The sequence below is a fragment of the Notamacropus eugenii genome, chromosome 2 (genome assembly GCF_028372415.1).
Source record: "Notamacropus eugenii isolate mMacEug1 chromosome 2, mMacEug1.pri_v2, whole genome shotgun sequence".
In the NCBI taxonomy this organism is placed as follows: domain Eukaryota; kingdom Metazoa; phylum Chordata; class Mammalia; order Diprotodontia; family Macropodidae; genus Notamacropus; species Notamacropus eugenii.
Window position 1 is genome coordinate 337,337,443 of NC_092873.1, and position 21,170 is coordinate 337,358,612.

General features: G+C 39.9%; 1 long non-coding RNA gene across 8 annotated transcripts in view; it reads right to left on the minus strand.

Annotated features, from left to right (window-relative positions):
- The window catches only part of LOC140528074 (uncharacterized), a 261,449-nt gene that overhangs the window by 81,394 nt on the left and 158,885 nt on the right, over window positions 1–21,170 (minus strand). The window contains exon 1 of one of the 8 annotated variants that reach the window (XR_011975065.1): window positions 1,697–21,160. The exons of the other annotated variants lie outside the window; for them this stretch is intronic. This is a non-coding gene — a long non-coding RNA (uncharacterized lncRNA). Of the gene's footprint in view, window positions 1–1,696; window positions 21,161–21,170 lie in introns of those variants that run through there. 8 annotated transcript variants of the gene reach the window in all.

Consider the following 21,170-nt stretch of genomic DNA (forward strand, 5'->3'; position numbering starts at 1 on the left):
AGAAGCTGGCGGAGTCAGGGAGAAGAGCCACATCAGGAAAGTCAGAGAAAACTTCTGAAAATGAACCCAGAGTAAGTCAGGGTTCCTGAATATCCCTTGCTTAGGCAGATGTTAAAACAAGCCTACTTTCCTGATAAGTGGTAAGACAAAAAAGGGTCTGAAGGAATAGCAGCCTATGCTTAAAAATGGTACCCATGGATAAATCACAGAGTAGATGATGCACACGTGGATAACTAAGAATTGGACGAATGTGTGGGGTCTTCTCATGATCTCCATGGTGTGTGGAAGGATACATATATAAAGACCATATAATGCAGCTGCATGTGAGCGTGAACGAGCAGCTGTGATCAGAGACGTGGTTATGGTGGTTGCTTAGAGAGAGGGGAGGGTGAAGATTTACTATTCTGAAGAAAATAACTTCTCTGTCATCTGATTTCAGTTTCCTGCTAATATCTGCGTCTGCCCAATGAGTATATGCCATCTGACGACTTAAGAGTCTAGAGGATTCTGGGGGCTGGAAGAGGATTTGGGAGGTCAACAGGGCCATGCCCCTCCCTCTAGGCAGCCCTGCACACAAAACAATTCCAGAGAGACAGTTTGTCTGAGATTTTCTTAAACATCTCTAGGAGCAGATTCCAAAATGTTCCTCAGTAATGCATCCCAGATGCCCACAACCTGCCCACTGATGAGATGAGCTCCCAATCAAAACTCATGTATTTATCTTCAGGCTTTCTCAGCCTCCTTAGAATTATTCTGAAGTCCTAAGACATCTTACCTTGTTTCTCTTCTAAACCTCACCAGTGGCCATGGAAAGCCATTTCTAACTGTGTCCCTGTTTGATTCTAATTTTGTCTTTGGAGCACACTTAACTACATCCTCCTCCCCAGCCTGACCTCAGTCATTGTTGATTTTGCCCTACTAAGCTCTGAGCTGGATTTCTGCCTGCTGACCCAGTGAAATCTTTCCAAATTGTCAGAAGTTCTCTAGAAGCTGATGACCCAAAGGTATTCCAAAGCCCATATAAATTATAATCCCCACCCCCCCAAACCCCAGTGAATCACCAGCTCATTTCTACTGAAGGAGAAACTGAGAGTTGGCCTCAGAATCAGGAAGATGTGGGTTCAGGTCCTGCCTCTTAAATTTATGGGCTCTGTGACCCTGGACAAATGATTGAACCTCTCAATGCTCTAAGTAATTGTCTAAAACTATATCTTGTAAAGAGGGTATGGATGTGCATTAGCAGGAGAAATTTCTTTTTTCAGGGAGTTCACTAACCAATAAAATCACTCTGTCCTCCATGCATATGGACTATGGATCCAAGAGCAGAAAAAAAGCTAGACAGGATTTTTGATTGCCAAAATCAAAAAAAAAAACAAAAACCAAGAACCTATCCAATCCCTGAATGAACAGGCATTTTTAGAGACTAAGGTTCTTTCCTAAAATTTCATCTGCTCAGACTTCAAAGTCATGGAGGTACCCACCCTACACCTTACCCCTCACCTTGACCATTTCCCTCTCTCCAGGGCCCTCCCTTCTGTTGCTTCTCTGACTCTTATTCCCTCACCTCTCTGCCTCCTTCGAAGATTTCTCAGCCACACTTTCTGTCCAACCGGTTCTCCTCTTTATTTTTGTTTCAGGGAGGATTATCGCCATGGTAATGTCCAGGTGACAGGGAGGGGAGGGGAAGGAAACCCACCTGCATTCAGTCCTTAATCCCGTCAAGCGTGCCAGAAAGCAGCAGCCAAGAAATAAGAAATGTGACCATTGTTCCATATCCTGCACGGGATAAAATAAACTGAAACACAGCTGAGCTGTGACTGAAAGGCAGCCTCTGCCCAAAAGCCATGTTACTGTCTACTTGGTCAATACAGAATCCCTAAATCATTTGCAGAACTCATCCCCACAGATGAGTGAAAGTGAAGTCCATGTTCATTTTCAGGTGTAACTCCACAGTTGCTGAAAGAGAGGTTGGTTGCTTAGTCAGGGAAAGGGAAAGTATTTCAGAAACATGGATCACTCTTAATTATTCAGATAGAAGAGGCTCACTTGTATATCATCAAGACCTCTGGCTTTAGATTCGTGTCTGAATTTTAGCCACATCTCTCTTCAAAGCCCCTCTAAACATGTGGGGGGAAACTAATTATGAGCTATGAGCTGTTACAATCATTCTAGAAAATAATATAAAATTATACTGGAAAAGATACTATGCTGTACATAGTCATCAATCTAACTACTAGGAATGTACTACAAGGAGGCTGAAGACAGAGAGAATGGTCTCACATATACCAAAGTACTCATCACAACACTTTTTGTGGTAGCGAAAAAAATTAGACACAAAGTGGGTCCCCATCAATTGATGAATGACCAAACAAATTGTGACCGAAGAGTGAAATGGAATATTACAGAACCAAAGAAGAAAGAACTCAGAGAAACCCAGAAAACCTTGAATTACTGATGTGGAGCAAAGTAAGAAGAAGCAGGGAAATGAGCTACAAAACGACCACAATAATGTAAGGGAAATAATACTGAAAGGCACCAGAACGCTTAATCAATGCAGGGGTCAATCTTGACTTCAGAAGACTAATTCAGAAATATATCTCTCACTTCTCAACAAAAAGGTAGTAGACTATAGGTGGGGAATAAGACACACATTCTCAGAAATGGTCCAAATATTGGGGATTTTTTTTGACTACACATTTTTGTTATATGATAGGGTTCTGCTGGAAATAGAAGAGAGGTGCAGAGTCATTAAGAGCAATTAAGGAGAAGAATGACAGAAACATCGTGAGAAAGTTACATCCCTCTGTTGATACTGGCTCATTAATTAAATCAAATCTTTACTGTTATGAGTAGAATGGAAGCTCCTCAATTCAGGGAACGTTTTTCCCCTTTCCTATTCATATCTCAAGCACTCAAATATGTTGCATACTGTAGGTGCTTAATAAATGTTTTTGTTTAATCAGTAGTGGTTCATTGAAAACCTCCTATAATGTAAGGAACTATAATGTTATAAACAGCTTTGATAAGAGGTTTGATAAAGAGGAAGGAAGGAAGGAAGGAAGGAAGGAAGGAAGGAAGGAAGGAAGGAAGGAAGGAAGGAAGGAAGGAAGGAAGGAAGGAAGGAAGGAAGGGAGGGAAGGAGGAAGAGAGGGAAGGAGGAAGGAAGAAAAGGATTTGTCAATTGCCTACTATGTACAAGTTGTCTACTAGTACACTGTGCTAAAAGTTTTACAGATACCTCATTTGAGCCTCATAACAACCCTGGGAGATAGATGTTATTATTGCCTCCATTTTGTAGGGAAACTGAGGCAGAGGTTAGATGACTTGCCCAGGGTGACACAATTATACTAAGTATCTGAGGTTAGATTTGAAATCAGATATTCTAGACTCCAGACCCAGTACTCTATCTGCTGCACCACCTGACTGTCTTTTGATGTGGTTTAGTCGTTTTTCAGTCACGTCCAGTTCTTCATGACCCCGTTTGGAGTTTTCTTGGTGAAGATTCTAGAGTGGTTTGCCATTTCCTTCTCCAGCTCATTTGATAGATGTGGAACTGAGGCAAACGGGGTTAAGTGACTTGCTCAAGATCACAGAGACAGTAAGTGTCTGAGGCCAGACAAACTCAGGAAGATGACTCTTCCTGGCTCCAGACCTGGCACTATTCATTAGGCCCAGACCTACTGCATTATCTAGATGCCCATAGTTGCCTCTTAGAAATAATGAAAATGAAAGATTTTGTTGTCAGTTTTAATTACCTAAATTCTTACAAACTGTGACAGGTGCCTCTAAGAGTAATTCCTGGGTGATCAATCAATAAACAGAAAGTGAAAGAACTCAAAAAAGTTATCTTAGAACCTGAAAAGATAACTACTAAAAACTGATGATTACTATAATCTTAATTTTTCAAAAAAAAAAACCTACAGGGCATGTTCGTGAACACATTGAATAAAAGACACGAACCAAAAGAAATCCCCCAAATAGGGATACTTCCAAGTCACATGGAATGAGGTGGCAACCAGTTACTGAAACAAGAGTGGTGGAACTGAAACTCAAAAGGTCTGGCCTTCAGTCCTGTCTTTCCCACTCAGTGATTGTGCAACCTTCAGCTATCTAAGACTGTCCACACTTTAAAAAACATCAAAAACAATTTATATCTTTACTGAAATAACAGTATAAATCTGAATCTGGAATCAGAGAACTTGGGTTTGAATGCCAACTCCGCCAAGAGGGAGCTCTAGTGAACCATAATCTCAATAAATCTGCAAGGTGACATAGCAACCAAAAAATACAAAAGCATGATAGCCTGTATATGTGTAAGTATCGTATCCAGCATGAGGGAGATGATGTAGATCTCTCATACTCTGCCTGGCTCCTAGGCAGGGGTGTGCTAGAGTCAATCGCTAAATTTTCAGTGTGAGCATTTCTGTCTCAGAAATCTGCAAATGCCACAAATCAGAACTTGATCTATTGTTTTGTGGGCTGATCAGCCTTAAGAAAGTAACAAAGAAAATACTAATAATGTAGATTAAACTTAGAGGTGTGTCATGCATACATTTTCCCCCCAGAAAGCTGGTTCTTAAACACCAGCAAACTCTGGTCTCAATTACTATATCCAGTTTGCTGTTGGTTAGTCGTTTTTCAGTCATGCCCAACTCTTTGTGAACTCATTTGGGGTTTTCTTGGAAGAGATGCTGGGGTGGCTTGTCATTTCCTTCTCCAGCTCATTTTATAGATGAGGAAACTGAGGCAAACAGGCTTAAGTAATTTGTTCAAGGTCACATACTAGTAAGTATCTGAGGCCAGATTTGAACTCAGGAAGATGAGTCTTCTTGGCTCCAGGACCAGCACTCTATCCACTGAGCAACCTAGCTGCCCCAAATAGAGTCTGGATTGGATAAATTTTGAGGTTCCTTCCAAATCTGAGATTCCACAATTAATCCTATCTCTGTAACTTCCTACACCTCACTTAACTACTCTGAACCATGATTTCCTCCTCTGTGCAATGAGGATGAAATGTATGAAAAGCTTCACAAATCTTAAAAGCACTAGATGAATGTCAGACAGCTTTGTTTCCAAAGAAATTTAAGTTCTTTGAGAGCAGGGACCCTGTTTCCTCTTTATATTTCCAAAACTGAGCACCATACCTTGTATATCAAAGGTGTTTAATGAACGTTTGTTGAACTGATTTGATAGCTAATTAACTGATTTGATGGATAGTCCCTGAGGGTCCTTCCCAGTTCTAAATCTTATGTTCTTACCAGCATAAAAGACCGGGCCTTTGTGATATTTCTGCTCTTTTTAGTTCTCCATGCTTGAGGAAAACCTATCCTCTGAGTCTATATATCCACTTGCAGATACCACCATTCATTTATCTCATAACAGCTCTCAGAATTGCAGGGATATTGCCAAGGGAAAAATAATCCCCCTCTAGGAAGCTGGTGTTGTATTTCTAAACCTACTATGTGACGGCAGCTATCATACATTTCAAATGAAAACTAATGAGGTATAGACAGTGTGCAAAGTGATCCAAAGTTTTAATCTGGGAAGGCTTCCTAGAGGCACTGATTTTTAAAAAAGAGTTTTGAAAGGACTATAGGAATATGATCTGTAGATTAAGGGTAAATGAATAAACGGTTTCTCTGGAAATCATTTGAGAGAGGACAGTTTATAAATAAAGGACTATTTTCCTACATCTATAAATACAAAGTCCCAAAGCTTCTAATGCCATCAATCTACTTAAAGCTTGCAAGTAATGATAGGGCTCAGAGTTGAGATGTTCCTAAGCACCCCTCTCAAATACAATAGAACCAAGAAGATTTAGAGTCCACGGGTCTTCTTTGGAAGCACCCTCTTCCCAAATTCTACCCAATTCGAGAAGCCAGGTGTCATCCCCTAGAAACATGCCATTCCAGACACTCTGAAGCTGAAGTGTTGAACCTTGGAAAGGATAGCTCTCTTAGGAACAAAGGCTACAGTGATCTTGAAATATGAAAGGCAATGCCTGTGGTCATCATTCTCATAGATTCTGGGGTGATCAACACACTGATCTCTCTGCTGGAACCATCTCATGGACTCATGGCTTCACTTAATTACTCAGACTTCCTTCTGGTCCCTATTTCTAAGTCCTGCCAGTATTCAATCCTTACTGGCCCCATTGTTTTGGTAACACTATTATCAGAAATTCTTAGCCTGTGATCTATAAATTGTGTTTTTCTAATATTTTTGATAATTATATTTCAACATATTTGTTTTCCTCTGCATTCCCACATATTTTATTTATTTTTAAATGATTCTGAGAAAAGGTTCATGGGCTTCACCAGACTGTCAAAAAAGTCCATGTCACAAAAGAGGACCCTGTCTATATTTTCCTTTCCCTTTCTACCAAATACAAGTCAGCCATACCTGCTCAGAGTGATCTAGGTATTGGACTTCTTGGCTATTTCAATTATTCTTCTCCTCCAGGTCCCACTAATATATGAGAACAACTAAAATATTGAAGGCTGAGCTTACAAGCTTTACTTTCTTTACCCTGCTGTTTCCCAATTCAGGTAGCACAATTTAGCTTTTCCAATTGACCTCAATGTCTCCTGGCTCTGTTCAGTCATTCAGTCATGTCCAACTCTTTGTGATCCCATGGACCACAGCACATCCAGACCCTTCTGTCTTCCACTATCCCTTGAAGTCCATCCAAGTTCATATTTGTTGTTTTCATGAGAACGTCTCTCCATCTCATCCTCTGCTGTCCCCTTTCTCTTTGGCCATCAATCTTTCCCAACGTTAGGGTCTTTTCCAGTGAGTTCCACCTTCTCATTATGTGACCAAAGTATTTAAGCTAAAGCTTCAGTATTTGGCATTCTGGTAAATAGTCTGAATTAATTTCTTTAAGTATTTACTGATTTGATCTCCAGCTGCTGTCCAAGAGACTCTCAAAAGTCTTCTCTAGCACCACAAGTCAAAAATGTCAGTTCTGTGGTGCCCAGCTTTCCTTATAGTCCAACTCTCAGAAACATACATTGCTACTGGTAAAACCATAGCTTTGATTATATGGACATATGTATGAATTATATATTAGCAAGGTGATATCTGTGTTTTTTAGGATGCTGTCCAGATCTGCCTTGGTTTTCCTTCTGAGGAGTAAGTATCTTTTAATTTCTTGACTGTGATTGTCATCTTCAATGATCTCTGAGCCCAAGAATATAAAATCTGATACTACTTCTATTTCTTCTCCCTCTATTTGTCAGGAAGTGATGGGACCAAGTTGCCATGATTTTAATTTTTTTTAAATGTTAAGTTTCAAGCCAGTTTTTGCACTCTCCTCTTTCACCCTCATCAAGAGGATTCTTAATTCCCTTTCACTTTCTGTCATCAGAGTGGTATGATTTGCATGTCTGAGATGGTTGAGTCACAGGACTTGGGTACAATACCCATCTCTGGTGTTTACTGCCTATGTCAGCCCTCCCTCACTCAAAACAAGGTCAAGTGCACATCATGTCATCATGATCTGATGGCATGGTCTTCTTCAGCAATAAAGGATGAACACACACACACACACACACACACACACACACACTGCCTACGTGATGTTAGATAAATCATTTCACTTGTCTGGGTCTCAGATTCCTCATCTGCAAAGTGAAGAGGTTTGATTGGATGACTATTGAGTCATCCAGCCCTTCCCACCCTAGATCTATGATACTATGACCTTTCCTATCCATCTCTCTGCTCCATCCCTAGGGGAAGGAATAAAGGAAAAACAGAAAAAAGCTAGAAGAAAGGAGAGGCAAAGGGTGCTGTATTTAGACATGTTCCTACCTTTCTCTCTCCTCCCTCATAGTATGACATATTATTCAGGAGGTGGGAAGACTCATCTTCCTTAACTCAAATCGGGCCTCAGACACTTCCTAGCCATGTGACCCTGGTCAAGTCACTTAACCCTGTTTGCCTCAGCTTCCTCATCTATAAAATGAACTGGAGAAGGAAATGGCAAACCACTCTAGGTTCTTTGCCGAGAAAACCCCATAAAGAGTCAGACACAATTGAGTAACTGAACAACAAAAAAGATATACATAGCACAGGACCTCGTCAGTGTGACGTAAACATAAGCCAAAGTGAGATCGGTACAAACAGTAGGCCTAGGCACAGGGCTATGAAAAGCTTGAGGAAGTGGAGGGACAAGGAAGAAAAGTTTTATGAAGGAAGTGGCATCTCCACTGGACCTTGAAAGAAAGGAAAGATTTCAACAGATGAAGTTGAGAGTGTGTGGAACAAGTCTATTTCAAACACAAAGCGTGGAATAAACAAAAATATTAAGACAAGAAAGAGAAGGAATAGAGCAGGGGTGGGGAACATGTGGTCTTCTAGGTCCTTGGGTGTGGCCTTTTGACTGAGTCTAAGTTTTACAGAACAAATCCTTTATTAAGGGGGTTTTTCTGTGAAGTTCAGATTCAGTCGAGGGGCTGCAGTGGAGGATCTAGAGGGTCACATGTGACCTCAAGGCTGCAGGTTCCCCACCCCTGGAATAGAAAGTAATCTTAACTAGTATGGAATACAAGCTAGATGAAGAAGAGGAACATGAAATAAGCCTAAATGGAATTATGGAAAGCCAGAGTTTAAGGTAGATAGAGAGAGAGAGGGTCTAGAAGTGGGATGGTTTCAGTAGGAATGGAGAAAAGGGGTAAGTGTGTGTGTGTGTGTGTGTGTGTGTGTGTGTGTGTGTGTGTGTGTGTGTGTGTGTGTGTGTGTGTGTGTGTGTGTAGAAGGAGAGAGAGAGGAGAGAGGTAGGAGGAACAAGTAAGAGAAAGAGACAGAGGGAAGGAGAGTGGGAAAGGGAGAGAAAGAAGGCAAGGGAGAGAGGAGAAAGGAAGGAAGAGAGAGACAGAGACAAAGGGGAAGGGAGGAGAGAGGAATGAGCCTGAAGAACAGGACCTATAGGAATATATGTTTCTTTAAGGGATGAGGAAGCAGATAAGGCACCTGAGAAACCCGGGAATATATGTTTGATAATCAGGAAAACACAGAACAACAAAATTGTAAAGACAAATAACTTTGAAAGGCTTAAGAACCCTGATCAATGATAAGACTAATCATAATTCCAGAGGACCAATGAGAAAGCATGCTACCCACCCCCGCCAGAGAGGCGAGACATTCAAGATGCAGAATGAGACATGCTTTTTTTATGGACAAAAAAGGAATTAGGTTTTTGTAACTATGCATATTTGTTACTTTATTTTTGCTTTAATGGAAAGGGGAGTAGGGAAAGAAAGAAAATAAATGCTTGTTAATTTTAAAAAATAGTGATGTCAAAAAAGAGGGGGGAATGAAGTCATGAATGGGTATAGGTAGCATGTGGTCTGAAGTGGTTGTGTGTAGAAGAAGCAGTTTGGATAAAAATCAGAACTTTTTTCTTTTTCTTTTATTTAGCAGGTTAGCTTTTCTGCTGCCTATATCCCAGCACGGCTCATGGACCCACCTCTCCCCCTTCTCCCCTTATTCGGGAAGACTGCTCAGTTGAATTCTCACTGGCCTATTCTACGTAACTTCTCACATATATATCTTGAGCATTCACTACCTTCCTTCTCCATCCCCTCCACCCCCAATACAAATTTCCCCTCAAATCCAACCAGCAGCGAATAGATACAACCAATCTGGGTTAAGTTCCTTTACACACACTGCCTGTTTTGGGGATTGGGTTTTTTTCCATTTAAGCCAAATGCACCATTGTCATATCTAGCCTGGAATACCACAAAGCATTTGACTGAATTACAGACACGATACAGCCATGGAAAAAAGTCTTAGACTCTGGGTGTAAACAGATTAAAGTGAGAAAAAGCTGTCTGCAGAAGCAGCAGGTCCCACTTCAAGATGCACACAAGGCTTTCCTAAGGCTACAGACTTCCGAAGAGTCCTGACAGTCTGCAGGACTTTAGAGCAATTCCAGGCCCAATCCAACAACCAAACAGGAGAGAGCTTTTCCTTATGTGAAGCACTTTGGGCACTTTCGGTCCTCATTTTCTATATCCTGCTAGCAATTTCATATCCGGTTTGGGAATTCCAGGAACATCGTTTGGCTAACCACACGTCTGCACGCTGAAGGGCCCGAGCATGCTCCTACCTGCAAGGGCCCTATCATTAGAAGTGAACCATGCATTCTGTTCTCTTCGGTGAAACATATAAAAACCTCAGCCTTCAACCACAACTGCTGAACTCCACCCTCCTCGCTCCATCGCTCAGATCAAGGAACTAAAGAAAGTCACCTTTTCGGGAGATGAGAAGAAAAGCCAGGGGCAATTTGTTTAAAGAATTGCAGTCCGTTTGACCAAAAAGAAAATAAAGTTTTTAAGGCAACTCTCCTCTACCTTCTCCATTCAGGATTTTGTGTGGCAAAAGATCAAACTGGGAAGAGGAGGGAAAGTGAGAAGAAATTCTAAAATGACAGAATGTCAGAACTGGAGGAAACTTTGAAAGACATCTAATTCAACCTCATTTTTCAGATAAGAAACCTGAGGGCCAATAAGGTGAAGTGAACTGCACAAGTTAGTAAAAGAGCCAGTGTCATTTTGGCTGCTGACCCTCTCCCTCTAAAACATCATGTTCAGAATGAATTTCATAAATGGAGTACCGTAAGCACATCTGCTCTCATGAATACACAGTCAAGGAGCCAGGAAGAAATTTAGAGTGAAATCTCAAAAATCCAGCCTTAGACATTTATTAGCTGTGTGACCCTGGACAAGTCACTTGACCCTGTTTGCCTCAGTTTCCTCATCGGCAAAATGAGCTGGAGAAGAAAATGGCAAGCCAATACAGAATCTTTGCCCAGAAAATCCCAAATGGGGTCACGAAGAGTCAACACAACTGACAGAACTAAACAAATCTAATCCCACCATGATTTTAAAATGAGGCTTACCTAATGACTTACCAAAGATCACATAGTTAGTAACAGAGCAAGATCCTCTGACTCCACTCCTTCATCACACTGAATTCCCAACTATATTTCCAATGTTGCTTCAATGCTTACAGAGAAATTCCTGGTCCTATTCTATATAGACCTTTTATTTATTAGAAACTCAGTATTCCAAGTTGGGGCAGCTAAGTGTTGAGCCTGGAATCAGGAAGACCATCTTTCTGAGTTCAAATATGGCCTCAGACCCTCACTAGGTATATGGCCTTGGGTAAGTCACTTAACTCTATTTGCCTCACTTTCCTTATCTGTAAAAGGAGCTGGAGAAGGAAACGGCAAATCACTCCAGTATCTTTGCCAAGAAAACCCCAAAAGAAAAGCCAGAATTCCCAGGATTCCTATAGCTTTGCACTTGACCTAGAATAGACCACCTGAAGTTCCTAGGTGCCTATGACTCATGAAGAGTCGGATATGACTGAAACAACTGAAGAACAAACGAGCCAGGTACTGCTATAAATAAAATAACAGGCAGGCAATAAGCCCTTATGAAGCACTTACTATGTGCCAAGCATTGTACTGAGTACTGGGGACACAAATACAAACAAAAGTAAAGATCATTCCTCCCTTCAAGGAGCCCCCGTTCTGCTAGGGAAATGCTTTGCACATAAGAGTAGATAAAAAGTATTTTCAAGGAATGAGGGAAGGTTCTTCTGGAGACTGGGGTTGGGAGTAAAGATAAGAAAAAGGCATAATGTAGACTATGGTAGATGAACTATTCTGTTTTTAGTGGGGGGAGGCAACAGGGTTACATGACTTGCCCAGGGACACACAGGTCCCTGAGACTGGATTTGACCTCAGGTCTTCCTGATTCCAGGGCAGGTAACTCTATCCACTACACCACCTAGCTACCCTTCATGAAGTCTTGAAAGAAGTTATAGAAGAACTCTGTCTGTAAGCTTCTTAAGGGCCAGGACTGAACTCTAGTACATCTTTATATTCATGGGTGTGCCAGGTATGTTAGCACACTTGGACCATGCTCTAATGCAGATCTGATGCCTTATACCCCACAAGGGCCTAATAAAGGTTTGCTGAATTAAAATGATTTATCCAAGGCTATGCAGCAAAGATCAGAACTCAGATGTCCCAAATACTCTAACTAGCATTTTTCCCCCTCAAAACCTTTTCAAGAACTTCTGAACAGGGACAGCTGGGTGGTGCAGGGAACAGAGCATGGATCCTGCAGTCAGGAGGACCTGAGTTCAAATCCAGCCTCAGACACTTGACACCTACCAGCTGTGTGACCTTGGGCAAGTTACCTAACCCTGACTTCCTTACCTTCCCCCTCTACAAAAAAAAAACCAAAAAACTAAATAAAGTTCACAGTAGGTCTTTAAAACTATCATAATGATGTTAACAAGAAAAAAAAACAATAAAAGAAACTACAGAGGTCCCCATCTCCAAGCTGCTCTTTGATGGGGTATGTGAAACTTTAGACAACCATAAGGAAGGTAAATGACACCAGCCATTAAGGACGGCCTATCTCCTACCTTTTGCTTGTATCACAACCATAAAACATGATGATTTACAGATATAGGAGGAGGGGCCCCCTTGCTTCCCTTCTGTAAAATTTATTTTTCTTTGATAGGACTTCATGCCTTTCCTTCATTCTAATCTCTTCCTCCTCCTCCTCCTCCTGTTTGCTTATTGACTCCCTCACCTCCACCCTTCCCCTCCTCCAAAGGGCTTTTAATTGGTGGTTTATGATGGCAAAATACCCCAGGCCCAACAAAATGGTTAGAGAGAAAAAGTAAAGGTGAACAAGCTGGAGTCAACTGGAAAGGAAGCTCCCCTCAGCCCAAAGCGTATGGACTGGCAGGTCCGTGTTTTGCTAAGCACTCACCTCAGTTTTATTAGGGAGAGAGGCTTCCCTAGCTGAATAATAAAGTCTTTTTAGTCCAAATTCTCAATGTGGCCTACTGTGGTGGTAGTAGTGGGGGGGAATGGGTGGATTCAACCCACAAACCAGAGACAAATGATTTATAATGTGCCACTCTCAAAGCTGCGCTCCTGAGCACCTTTAGGAGTACAGAGAAATAGTATTTGCAATTAGATGACAACTGTAATTACTCCCAGATCTTGACCTGTCTTGCCCTAATCCAATTCCTGTCTTCTCTAGTTCTTGTCCTTATTCCTGGGGCAAATAGCAGAAATTATTAGAGAAAGGTCCTCTGGGTCACTTACCCTAAGCCACTTATAATTCTTCAACTGAAGGTCAGGGATGCTTCTCCCCAGGGGAGAGAGCTTAAGAGTTTTGAAAACAATCCAGGTCTAGGAAAGGTATAAGTAGGGGTTCTGGTGTATTCCTAAAGACAAAGACATGGAAGCCTTTTGGGGGAGCCAGGGAGCTGCTTTCTGGTCAATTGGATTAGCCAGAGTTCCCAGGATCCCTATAGCTTTGCACTTGACCTAGACCAGACCACCTCAAGTTCCTAGGTGCTTATGACATTCAGCTAAGGAGCTCCAACAGAGCTGAGCAGTAGAATGTCATCTTACCTAGAAAAAATGGCCAGGCATAGATAGAAAGTCCATTTTGGCACTGCTTAAAGGGGCAGGTCTGGTCATTCAAGTATGGAACAAAATGATAGGAGCAAGGAGGGGTCATTAGAGTCACTGAGATCATGAGCTCTGAAAACAGGTTGAACTTATACTATTAACCCAGGCACTAGTTGGAAGGTTCAGACAATGGTCCTTTCCTTCCACTGTCCAAGGAGAACCCAAGTTTTACTATTTGCCAGTCAATTACCCTGCATCCTGTTTTGTTACCACCTCATCCTAACTGTTTTAGACAGCACTAAAAATTTTTATTTCTTCCATTTAATTTGATACTTAGGTTATTTAACTGGTTATTTGCAAAAATCTTGTTGGCCAACAAAACTGAGCTGTTTGCTGTGGTTATTAAATTGCCAGGAGCAAGACTGATGGTAGGGTGGTGGGTAGAGTGAAGGAGCAGGAGACTATTTTTCCCTCAGAGCAAGCTCGGTGTTTGGGATAAGCTTACCAGAGAGAGAATGCAAATTTCACAAATCCTTACTCAAATATTAGACATTTTCTTTTCCTTTGGTGGTAGGGAGGGTGAGAAACATGAGCCAGAAAGTCACATTGTGGAGCTTAGCAAATTTCCTGCAAATAAACTTGAAGGAAAAAAAATAGTTCAAGGTAAGGATTTTGTGCAGGTACCATTGTTCTTAACTGAAAACTCTTCAGTCTAGGTGCTAGTACCTGGAGCTAGAATGTGGCTAGAGTGTGATGGCCAGTACCTGGAGCTAGAGATCCACTGGCCTTACTCACAAACTCCCCCTGGTGGTGAGATAGATATACATATATAATAGGAACTATTTCCCAGTTGTTTTTTTTTAAATTGGTAGTGGGTTGTTCAACTCAGCCCTGGTATTACTGAGGCCACTGAGACTTTCTCACTTTTTACTTTATTCTGTCTTTTCTTTCGTTCTCCAGTTTGAACAGAATTTTAGTTCAGTTTTATTGAAATATTTTTGGAAGAATTTTCCTTTCATCTTTCATTTTTCAAATGAAATATATATATATTTATGTATACGTAGAGAGAGATATGTATATGTATGTGTCTATGTGTGCATACATAAACACACACATATATGTAAAACGTTTGTGTTTACTCATCAGAAATTTTTCCAGTCCTAAATTTTTTCCAAGAAATAATTTCAGTTTTCTGTTTTTAGTGTGTTTCGTTTTTATTTGGATCTCTCATAGAGTTGGACTCTTCTCTTAGAACTGATATGCTGCATTCATAAAACAGTTGTTATAAAGGTAAAGTACCTGTTTCAATTATGTTAATTATTACATTAAGGAAGTGCTGGTCAGATAATGAACATGTGCAATTAATTTTTATTTCTTGGGATATTATTTTATTTCTTGGGATTTTATTTCTGGACTTGGGATTTTATTGGGCCTAATTGCTGGTATATGAGTATGGATACGATCAATGCTTTCCTATGATTCTTGCATTTTAACTGGTGATTCACTCATTCTCATACTTGCCACATTGTTTATTTGCCAAGTACTGACTGTTTGTAGCTTTGCCTCACACTGTTGTTGTGGTATAATTTTACATGTCTAGTGTTGATTTAGCCTTATTGGTTTTCTGAACGCTATGGCTGATATACAAATTAGTCAGTGACATGAATTACTCAGAAGTATTAGTGTATCTAGACAACACCACTATCTTTAGAAAGATAGGAGAAGAACATGAGGAAAGACTGACGAGTGTTAGATCACCTAGAGGAAGATGGTCTGAAACTTTCAAATGACAAGTTCTCCCTTATACTGGCATATTATAGGTGCTAAAAATAAATGCCTATTGATTTGATTGTTAAAGTGAGTGGGTCAAATAGTATATTAAAATGATATAAACAATGATATGAGGAGAGAGAAGTGCTCCTGAAATGGCCACATCCACAGAACCTTCAGAATCTAAGGATCTTTCTAGGACTTGCCATCATAAAGTTGCTAAGAACTACGCTACCAATGTTGATCCAGTGATGACCTCACTCTTGAATATTTGATTGAAGAGACACAGAAACAGAAGGGCAAGAATGTTCAGATTGCTTTTAAAACTATAGCCTCGTACATGCACCTTGTTGCCCTGTGGGCTATATCCTGAATACAGATGCCACCCTGGAGTGATCAGGAGTAACTTGATACCAAGTGAGTGATGGTCACCAGAACTAACTGCATTAACCAACACATACTTATACACACCAGCTGGAGTCACTGATTTTGATGTGAAAAAGTTCAAAGACTACGGATGGAGCAAAATTCCAAGCATAAACTGAAAACAACCCACAGACCTATCTTCTGACTAGTGCCAAGTTAGATACTACTTGCCAGAAACGGGGAGCAGTGCCAGTCAAGCATGTACTACCAGGTAGGAAAGACTGATATGGATGCAGATGTTCTGGCTTGAATATTGTGTGATACTGAAACGCTAGTTACATTGACAGAAGTGAAGGTTATATGTGACACCAAGGAAGTTGGATACAAGTTGAAAACTTTCTTTTCTTTTTTAAATTTATTCTATTTTTAATTTATGGAATAAAACAAGCATTTCCCTAACACAGCACAATACAAAAGACGATTGCACATGAAACTGCAAATCTGTTATGTCCGACTTGTTATTCCTTTCAAATATATAAATTTTCAAGTAAATTTCTTTTTTTCCTTTCTTTCTTCCTACCACCCCCACCCTAGAGATGGCTACCATTAAACACAAATAAGTGCATAAAATTATTAATTTTTTAAAAAATTAATAAGTACACAAACATACTACAAAAAGTAAGATTATTATATACACACTTCTATTTATCGGTTCTTTCTCTGTATGCAGACAGTATCTCCCTTCATGTGTCCTTTGCAGTTAATTTGGGCTTTTACGATAGTCAAAATAGCTTATTCACTCAAAGTCATTCTTAAAACGATAATGCTATTACTGTATACTGCATGCTGTTATTTAGTTCTGCTTATTTCACTCTTCATTATTTCATGCAAGTCTTCCCATGTTTTTCTAAGATCATTAAGTTCATCATTTCTTATAGCACAGTAGTATTCCATCACAATCATATATCACAATTTGTTCGGCCGTTTCCCACTTGAGAGGCATCCCTGAAATTTCCAGAACTTCCAAATAGATAAGTTGCCGGTAGGCTACTACACCAACTGACCTTCCTAAGCAGTTGCTAAAACACCTGAATTCCATTTGCTAGAAAGCACCTCACTGGTAAGACAATGGAAGAAGGTGGAAATGGGCCATCAAATGCTGTACCAAACTGTAATTGACCACATGCACAGTACCAGGAATCAGCTGGTACCATAAAAGCACAACATAATAACTTCAGACAGATGGGTCAAGGGAGAAACCAGAAGAGAGCAAGAAATGGATTACATTGGCAAAAGATGGTAAGATATGTTGCAAAGAAATAAGACACCTATGCATGAGGTTTTCTCAGAAAAACACTATCAAATAAGTACCTTTATAATTTGACTGCATTGGCTCTTTATCTTGGGAAAGAGATAACAAGAATAAGTCATAGATAACTTCATGGGGACTGACCATTTCACCAGGTATGTACAGGAATACCCAACAAGAAACCTGAAAAGCTTCCGCAGTTGCTATAGCTGACAAGGAATTTTGCAGAAGAGTTTATTTACACAAAGACAGGTTGAACAAAAGGTCTCTCTCATTTTCAGACATGTAGTGACCTCTATCTGAACCCAGCCACCGGAATTTCCTTATTTGTCCTTATATGTTGTGTAATAACCAAGTGCTAAATGTTTGGGTGACACCCAATTACTGATCCAATGACTGAGCTAGTCCCCAAAGAAACAATTCAATTTTATATCAAAAGTGTTTCTCTGGTCTACCTGATCCCCTCATTCTGTACAGTAAACACTTCGGAGGGGTTATTGAGGCCCCTGTTATCTTTTCTATCACTTTAATAAAACTGTGTTTGCCATTACATTATGACTCTAACTGCGATGGCATTCCCTATAATCTTTGGACTTAGAACCTCCATGGTCAGAAGTGATTAAAGTTTCTTAGAAGCATTTCTCTTGTAAGGATTTCTTCTGACCAAGGCAGAGATTTTAAGAATAAGTTACTTAAAGAAATACTAGAACTGGAAAGCATGTCAAAAAAAATCTAAGAGTATACCTTACCATGCTGAGGAAGACCCACAGCTTAAACATTTCAAATATGCCTTTTAGGAACACTGAGACATGAAGAAAAATCTCAGCAGAATCACCATGTAGAATTTCTAATCCGAATGTATTACAAGAAATTGACGCCACAGGTTTTACAGAATCAAGTTTGCATCATACTTGCTGATGTTTGGGTGAGAGCAACAGCTCATTTGAACTCTGGTAGTCTTAGAAAATGGAGACTGCAAAAACTTCCAATCAATGAACCTCTTGGCTGAGATAGAGAATAATAATGACAATGTTAAGAATAGCAACAGTGATAGCATTCAAATCCCGGAAAGACTTAGATGACCTGATGCAAAGTAAAGTGGGCAGATCCAGAACATTGTACACAGTAACTGCAATATTGTATGATGAACAACTGTGAATGACTTAGCTCTTCCTAGCAATACAATGATCCAAGGCAATTACAAAGGACTCATGATGGAAAATGCTCTCCACTTCTAGAGAAAGAACTGATGGAGTCTGAATGCAGATAGAAGCATACTTTTTAAAACTTTTATTTATTTTTCTTCTTTTTAGTCTGTTTTCTTTTACAACATGACTAACATGGAAATACGTTTTACATGACTGCACATGTATGAACCATATAAAATTGCTTGCCTGTTCCATGAGGGGGCAGGAAGGTAGAAAATTTGGAACTCAAAATTTTAAATAGCAAATGTCAAAAATTGTTTTTACCTCCAATAGGAAAAAATATCAAACAAAAATAGCATTTATATAATGCTTTAATATTTGTGAGGCGCTACACATGGTATCTCATTTGATACCAACTTCCGGCTAGAAAAGATCTCACTGACACAAAGATATGATGCCCACGTTCACTGCCAAGAACCTGAGTTACAGTGAGAAACCCCAGTGTTCAACAGATCCACCAGTTATCAGACTGATGGAGAGCTACTCCCAAAAAAGTTCTTGAGACACTAAACAAATTTAATCAATCAAGAAGATGGGATTTAGTTGGAACTTAAAGGAAGCCTTGAAGATCGGTAGTCAAAGTGGAGCAGAAAGAGCATTCTGAGCATATGGGACAGTCAGAGAAAATGTGGAACAGTCACAGCCAGTGTCACTAGATCATAGAGCACATGCTGGAAAATGACGTATAAGAAGACTGAAAAGATAGGAGGGGGCTAGGCTATAAAAGTCTTTCAATGCCAAATAGAGCATTTGATATTTAATCCTGGAGGCAATAGGATTCCTGAGAGTTCATAGAGGAGGATGGTGACATGATCAAATCTGCACTTTAGGAAAATCACTTTAGTGGCTGAATACAGGATAGGTTGGAGTAGGGAGAGACTTAAGAGGCAGGAAGACCCATCAGCTTGCTATTGTAGTAATTGAGGCATGAAGTGAGGAGGTCCTCCACTAGAGTAGTGGCAGTGTCTGTTTAGAGAAGAACCTCTGAGAAGGGGATGCTGTAAATGCAATTTAATACAATCACTGATTGTCCATAGAGAGTTAGATTCTGAAGAGCTGAAGCAAGAAAATGAAAAAGACATTGTAACCTAAAAAGCTTGTCTTAGACTTTGACCAGTGGAGAGGATTGAACCCGGAGTTTTTCCCTCAACATAGTTCCAGCTCCGAGTTGCCTTTGCACCATTTTGGTGCAGACCTCCTCCCTTAAGGAGGAAATAATTCTTCTGCCTATACTTTTATTTACAAAGATATGAAACATAAAAATACTAATAAGTCAGTCTGGGTCCCCAACAAGTTATGATACAGGAATACAGAATTTTATGTCATCTACCACTTAGGTATAGGACCAGAAATGTCAATAGGTCACAAGACAGCTAGGTCCAGGTGACCTGTGGATAGGCTGACCTATGAGGTTACAGGTAAAACTGGAGAAATGCCTACATATGTAGCCAAACAGCAATACTAGGGTCATTCTTGTAATGCATGGCTTTAATATAACAGCATATTGTATATGCTGATGTACATGCTAATTACATGCTGTATATAATGTTTTTCTTTATTATTTTGCTGCTTATGTTTATTTTCCTATTACTAGTGTTTTTGACTGAATGGCGGTTATATCTTTTTGTTTTGTGCTGTCATTTGCTTGCTTACATATACACCAACATTTGTTCTTTCATAGAGCTACTGGTAGGTAGTAACACAATGAATTAGAGTTAAGAAGGTCTAAGATAAAATCTGGCCTCAGACACATACTTGATGTGTAACCCTGGGTTTCCCATCACTTAGCTTTTGTCTTCCTTAGTTTCTGCACTTGAAAATGTGAATGTTAATAATATCACCTATCTCCCAGGATTACTGTGAGAACCAAATGAAGGAGAATTTTTAAAAGTTTAGCAATGCTTAAAGCACTATGGAAATGCTACGTATTAACTATTGATAAAATTATTAGTAGTTTTCCATTGTTTTGCTCATTATGCTTATTTGCTTGTTTTCTGTAGATATTAATTTGCAATGATGAAATGACTATACAATAAGTCCTACATGTAATTTTGATAATTAGCTATTGAAAAAACCTACTGAGTGATGCTTTGCATTATTATGTATTATGTCTATAACATGTCCTATTGATGTATGCTTGTTGAAAACACTGCCATGAGCTGATTATCTGGAATGATGGGATAATTTTCCCTGCTAAGTGATGATGTATATTTTGATGCTAATGATGAAGATTTCAAGTACATCTCAGCTGATTTTGCAAGGGACTGGAAAATTTCTGGTCCTGGGGAGAAATGTTACCCTTCATTTAACATACTCACAGAGACATAGACATTGGAAAGGTTGAGTAGAGCCAGAATCCTGCCTGCTGGTCAGGCAAACTACCCAGAAATCCCTTGGTTCCTGTTATTTTTTTCATTTGACCTAGAACAGTCTACCCAGATTTCCTAGGTGCCAGTGACACTGAAATAGGTATGCCCACAAGGAGCGAGACACCATCTTGCCTCGCTACATGAAGAAGAGGCATGATGACTGGGGTAATAAGCAAAAAGTTATGAGAGACTATTGGAGGATTAGACTGAGTGATTAAGGCATGGAACAAAAGGCTGGCCAAAAGTAGGGGATTGTTGGAACATTCAGATCATCAGCTCTGCACCAGACTGAACCTGCATTGCCAGTTTTGATCCCTATTTAATTTCATGCTTAGGCTATTTGACCAAATATTTAACTAGCAAGACTAAGACGTGAAAAGAAAGCAAATAAAAATCATTAATGGGACATCAAATAGTTTCCCCTTCAGCACAAGCTGACATGTAAGAATAAGTTAAAAGGGTAGTCTTCTGTTTTCATAACTGCAGATTTCACAAGTCAAAATTCTAAGTCAAGACTTTGTTTTTAAAAAAAAAAAGAGAGAAGGCAGAAAGCTATGGTACAGAACCAAGCAAGTTTCCCACGATTGCTTGAAAGAAAAGCCTAGTCTTAAGCAGAAGCGATAAGAATTCAATTCAATTCAATCATTGGTCTGAGATGAAAGACTCATCTGCACATAGCTTCTGGTAACTGTACTTAC